Genomic DNA, 6,510 nt, shown 5'->3' with positions numbered 1-6,510 from the left:
CACTACCAGCTCTAAATCCAGCTGTATTGTCGGTTCCCTGACGCAGCCACGAAACGTGCACGTCGGAACCAGTCACTATTCAAAGTTAAGTTTTCTTTCATCATTATAAACCTCATGAAAGCATTTATATGTTCAGCATAGCTTTTTGGCTAGCGCATTAATAAGTACTTTAAATTAATAATCTTTTTTTGAACACTGCAATGATTGGTAGGTGAGGCCGAGTAATCAGCCTTCATGTCTCTGAGCAGAGTTCTAAACATAAAATAAGTTTTCTAAGTGTATTGATGAATCAGTGGTGACTTTATTTTTTGTTCTATTGACCTCTTTAGTCACTCGATAGTAATTTTCATTTGAACAAGTTACCCCTGCATTTCTTTTTGACTTAGTCGACATCATAAACCTGGCAGCGAATCAGGACTTACACCAGGGTCATCCACTCGATTTCTTGATTTAGCCCTCCTGGTTCTACCATATTCAAAGTATATATCCATTTTTGTTCAGCAAAATTTAACCTCCATTTATAATTTCCTCCCTCCCACCCTTTTGGTATGTGGTCAATAACCCGCCAGCATAATTCTCCTATTGTATGAGCACATGAAATCCAATGTTATTTAATTCAAGATCCTAGACTTATGTTCATTTAACCTTACATTTATTGAGCGACCCGGTCACAAGGTCATATTATGGCATATACAACATTATGGGACCTACATGTGGTCCTTGTTTTCGCTGTTATAACCTATCCAGCATGACCAATCCCAACCCAAGATCCAACACTCTCTATACCCTTAGTACTCTCTAATATTCTTCTATATACCAAACGTTATCTAAAACCCATAATTCACCCTTTTCTTATCTCCTAAAGACCTCTACTTCCTGTTGGTAACTCTTTACCCAACGTTTTATTACCTTTAAAATTTTATGTCATTGCTTATTCTACTCCTTCAAATTTTGAATGTAATTCTTGTAGTTTGGATGTAATCCGCCTTGAACCGCAAGGTAATGGCGGAATAGAAATCACTAATGTAATGTAATGTAATATCCCTGTTAGGGGGCTGCCAATTTTTCCCACCATTGACAACTTTGGCATTTTGTATGTCCCATTTCCCCTTGATCTTCACTAATGCCTGTACTATATCTATAGCGGGCTAACCGTTCTCCCAGATTATTGCCCCGACTATAGGCTATTATAGGGAATTCCGCAAACAAATCAGGGATAGTCCGTAATATATGCCAATGCTTTTTCAAACATGCTATCAAATACTTGGATCCATTGGAAAAGGGAAGGACACATGTAAGTCTCGGGTTTTCCTGAGCCGCACGCTCACTTTGATTTAATAACAAGAAACGCCGTGGCCATCTTATTTCAATAAGTATTATGCAGATCGGGATGGTGCGAACAACGGGCCCCGTTTCGCCATTCAACGGCTTTATCAAGGGTTCTAGAGGAGCTATTTTCAAGCATCCATCCTCATTTTGGGGTTAACTCCTCTAGAACCCTTGATAAAGCCGTTGAATGGCGAAACGGGTCCCGATGGGCTGGCTAGTAATTCTGCGCAATAAAGATAAGTGATAAAACTTACTGTGATAATGCTTCATTAAAATTCAACCATAAAGTAAATCAGCAACAGTAAGATTTTTGCACAACATTAAGGAAGAGGTGGCAATAAGGGTTAAGGATCGAGATATTAACCCTTTTAATTTTAACATCTTATATGTATGCGCTGCCCCCTTCCCTATAGAGTCCACTCTGAAGTGGGTTGATCTATATTTGTGGAAGGTTCCATTTAATCTCACTCCATCATCTTCTTTATTCTGGTGGCAAAATAACTATCCCAAAATTTGAAGGGACTAAACCCCCCCTTACTAAGCCATGTTAGGCTTTTTTATCACCAGCAATAGCAGTATTAGCTCAAACGCCCATATGAATTCTATGAGTGTCAGAGCTAATACCGCCGCAGCCGGCGATAAAAAAAAAAAAAAAAAAGCCTAATGCGGCTTCATATAAGAAGCCCTAAATTTGATGCGAGAGTTAAACCGTGAAAAGACACAAAACAAAATGCAAATAGCACTACAGAGTTTCACAGGAGAAATGAAACAGAAAAACAACAAAAATTGTGGAACAGGATTGGATGTACCGGTTGTAGTTTAAAAAGCATCCAAAAACATAAAGCAATCCACTAAGGATATACAGTCATAAGTGACCCACAGTAAAAAAAAAATTACAAGTGATCCGACATGGGTCACTTGTAATTCAGGGGTCTTAATGGGTCCTTGGCTGTCTTCCACAGCAAAACCTAATATAAAAGTCACAAGAAATCTAAGTAGTTAAAAGGCTGCAATCAGGCAGCACGCACACATAAACATCTACTGTTGACTTTTTTATGACTTCTATATTGTTTTTTTTAATATATAAGACCCCTGAGTGGGCTAGTGAGCCATACAAAAGAGGATCTAGGCACATAAGCTACTCTAACCATTACATTTATGGTGGAAAGTGTGAGCCCATCAAAATCCTACTATACTGCCTTATAGGTGCCAGCTGCAGCCATAAGAATTATTGGGGTGATAGACAGGTGGGTATAGTAGATTTTTTGGGGTGTTTTGGAGGGTTCACCATACATTAGAAGGGGGTTATGGTGAGATGTAGTTCTGGCACTCTTTATGTGAAGTTCACAGTAGTGCCCTTTAAGGTGCCCCACTGCTCTGTTGGCATGTCTATGTTACCAGTCCATTACAATGCTGGCCCCTCCCATGTCTAAATAGTCTTGATTTGGATGTTTTGAACTTGGATGTTTCTGTGATTGAAAAGGCCAAAAAAGTTAGGCGACCTATGGTTGGATATCCTGAGGGCCAAGAAGTCTAAGTAGGAGATTTTCGAAAAAAAAAAAAAAAAGTTTTTGGACATCTAGCAGTTTCAAAAATGGACATTTCTTCTCACCAAGTTTTGGAAATCTTGTGGGAAACATCCAGAGTTGGACTTAGATGCACTATCGAAAATGGCGCTACAGCCTCAGCACCATGAGGTTGTGGGTTCAAACCTACACTGCTCCTTGTGACCCTGGGCACGTCACTTAATCCCTATTGCCCCACATAAAGCCAGACAGACCTACAACACATTCCGAAAATCAATTAAAACTGTTCTGTTTGGCAAATTCCTTGCTTAATCAGATCACCTCTCTCAGGTATATATATATATATATATATATATATATATATATATATATTTTTCTCCCCTTATAACCCCATTGTATTATGTAACATCTTTCTTCTCTCATGTATTCTTCCCCCATGCTTCTCCAATTCATGATGTAACTTCATTCTTCTTGCATTTTGTAATTCGCTGATTGTCCAGCCTTCTTTCTATGTGAATCGCCTAGAAGTCAGTTTGACTATGGCGGTATAGAAAAATAAAGTTATTATTATTATTATATTAGATAGATTGTAAACTCACTGGGACAGACAGGGAAAAATGCTTGCGTATCTGAATAAATTCATGTAAACTGTTCTGAGCTCCCTACTGATCATGATGATTCTAATATCCTAATAAGGAACTCTGCATCATGTGGACATATTTAGATTTATTTATCCCTATGTGCATTTTATCTTCCAAGTGGATACCCAGGTGCTCCCACAATTCTTCACATTCTGCTTGTATTTACCTACTTTGAATCTTTTTTTTTTTTTTGTCATCTGCTTATTTGATTACCTCTCTCACTTCTCCCTTTTCAAGATCTTTAATGAATATATTAAACTGCACTGGTCCCACTACAGATTCATGTGCCATTTATTATACTGTTAGGGATACGGAAAAGGGGTGGCATTTGATATATCACTTTTCTGTGGTTACAATCAAAGCAGTAAATACAGGTATTTATTTTGTACGTGGAGCAGCGTAACAAGGAGCTCCAGTGAGAATCAAATCTGGTGCTGGTGAGCAAGGGGCACACGTGCTGGATGAAGCCTGGTTTGCCCTGGTTCAGCTTCAGTGAAACGCTGGCTGTCCATCGTCAACTTTGGCTGAATTGAAAACAGAGCATGATTTGACATTCGGCTGACCTTTACAAGCACAGCTGAACATTGAGATATCCACTAGGATCCAGAGAGAGTACTTCAAATATAAGATAAGTGGACTGTAAAGTTTAAAGCACAGATGAATGAACCCAAAAGTTTGCTAATGGATTATTGCATTTAGTTTAATGCATCAGATTTGATGAGGAGGAGGTTTTTTTATGCTGATGAGGTATTTCCTAAATTAGTACCTGCCTGCATGCAAAAGTGACTGCGGTAGGTCAGAGTCTGAGACTTTTCCCTCCTTCCCAGCAAATCATAGAGTTTGACAACTAAAGATTAAAATAATTATCTGCAGTCTTTCCAGACCCGAGAGCAGCATAGATTTTTTTTGAAGGGATTTTGGAAAGTGAATCAAATCTTGTTCCCCTGGTTCACAGGCTACTGCACTAACATTTAAGTACCTCACGGGACGTGTCGAAGTGGAAGATGATATTTTCTTTCTCAAGGGACCCTCGGCCACAAGAGGGCACCCGCTCAAACTCAGGGGCGGAAAATTTCATGGCGACACCAGAAAGTATTTCTTCACAGAGAGAGTGGTTGATCATTGGAACAAGCTTCCAGTGCAGGTGATCGAGGCAGACAGCGTGCCAGACTTTAAGAATAAATGGGATACCCATGTGGGATCCCTACGAAGGTCAAGATAAGGAAATTGGGTCATTAGGGCATAGACAGGGGGTGGGTAAGCAGAGTGGGCAGACTTGATGGGCTGTAGCCCTTTTCTGCCGTCATCTTCTATGTTTCTATGTTTCTAACCACTCGTGTTCTTCGTCTCTCTGAAGATTTGCTCTCTGAATGTGAATGATTACAATCAGAACTGGAAAAAAGAATAAAAAAATTGCTTATAATAGGGAGGAAAAAGAGACAAATTATAAATTCTAATCAGGGAGGTGAGAATTATGTAAAGAAAAAAGGTCTGGATGAGGCTGAATCCAGTGTCTGAACTTTGACCCATCTACAAGCTCTGTACTCTTTATTCAGTAGAAAAGGAAGAGGCCTTCTGGGTGGATGTTTCTTTCTTTAAATTTGGATGTGTTTGGTCAAACACCTCAACTCTGCTCTGAAATACCTTGGAGTTCATGCTAGACAGCTAGACCCAGCTGCACTAAAGCCAGTGATTGTCGCTAAACCTGTTTTGACAGCTTTAGTGACGAATGATTTTGCCGACCCATAGTACATAATGGCTCACTGCGTGATTTTCCCCTCGATTGCCCGTTTTCCGATCCAGACATACAAATTAGCTAAAGCCCCATGCAAACTAGCCATGCGATTGATGCACTAACATTGCTTGGCTATGCACAAAAAAAAGCAAGCGTTTTAGCAATCCGGAAAAAACCAACAGATTGCTTGTGTTACCGACAGGTCTGCCTGAGGGTTTTTTTTTCATTTTTTAAATGGCAAGATCTGTCTCATAAAGAAAAAAGCCCCCCCCCCAATCACCCATGAGAGCTCCCTAACGCCCCCCCCTCCCAACGAACATAGCACTGGGAATCCCCCCTGTGCTAGCAAAAATCAGCAGGAAGATGCCCATTCCCTCCTGCCATGAGAAAAAAAATGGCAGGAGGGATGCCCACTCCCTCTTGCCATGCTGACTGCCCCCTGCGGCAGCAAAATGGCAAGAGGGATGCTCACTCCCTTCTGCCACTGGAGGTCCCCTGAATCTTTCCATACCTTTCAAAGAAGTTGGGAGCAGGAGTGGTGCTCAGTCAAAAATGGTGGGCTTTCTCCTCCCCAATGCATCATGTGATACATGGGGAGGGGCCTAAGGCCATGATTGGCTCAGACGCCTTGATGAACATGCACATGATGCACCGGGGAGGGCAAGGCCTGCCATTTTGGATAGACGAGCCTTGGAATAGAAGTGACTGAGCATCCCTCCTGCTCCCAATTTCCTTGAAAGGTATGGGGGGGGGGGTTCGGGGTGTGTAGGTTCATGGGACCTCCAGTGGCAGGAGGGGGTGGGTATCCCTCTTGCTGATTTTCACTAGCGTGTGTAAGGGGAGGCGGGGGGGGGGGGGGTGATTTTTTTATGGGACAGATATTGTGCGTGTTTAAAAAAAAGAAGAAAAAAACGGTTTCCTGGCCTGAATAGCTGAGTGGCATGAGGCTGCTTTTGGATCTTCCCCTGCCGACTCTGCACATGTGTGAGAGTCACACTCACAGTGATCAATCAGATGGGAGAGTTGGGGATTATGATGAATCTCCGACCGATTCATTTGCTTGCTAATTTTTTAGTGCATCAATAGCTCTTTTTGAATCGGCCAAAAATTGGTTTGGAGCAGACCCACACAGTCTTACCGATCCTCTTTAGTACATCTAGCCCCTAGAGAGTGTTTTGCATTCCTACATAAGGGTGAAGCTGAGTAGAGGAAGATGTTGATCCCAGAATAATGTTTTGACTGCACAGAGACATTAGAAAGGATCTGTTCTTTAGTGCTG

Source organism: Geotrypetes seraphini, chromosome 6 (assembly GCF_902459505.1).
Source record: "Geotrypetes seraphini chromosome 6, aGeoSer1.1, whole genome shotgun sequence".
Classification (NCBI taxonomy): Eukaryota; Metazoa; Chordata; class Amphibia; order Gymnophiona; family Dermophiidae; genus Geotrypetes; species Geotrypetes seraphini.
This window is presented reverse-complemented; position numbering follows the sequence as displayed.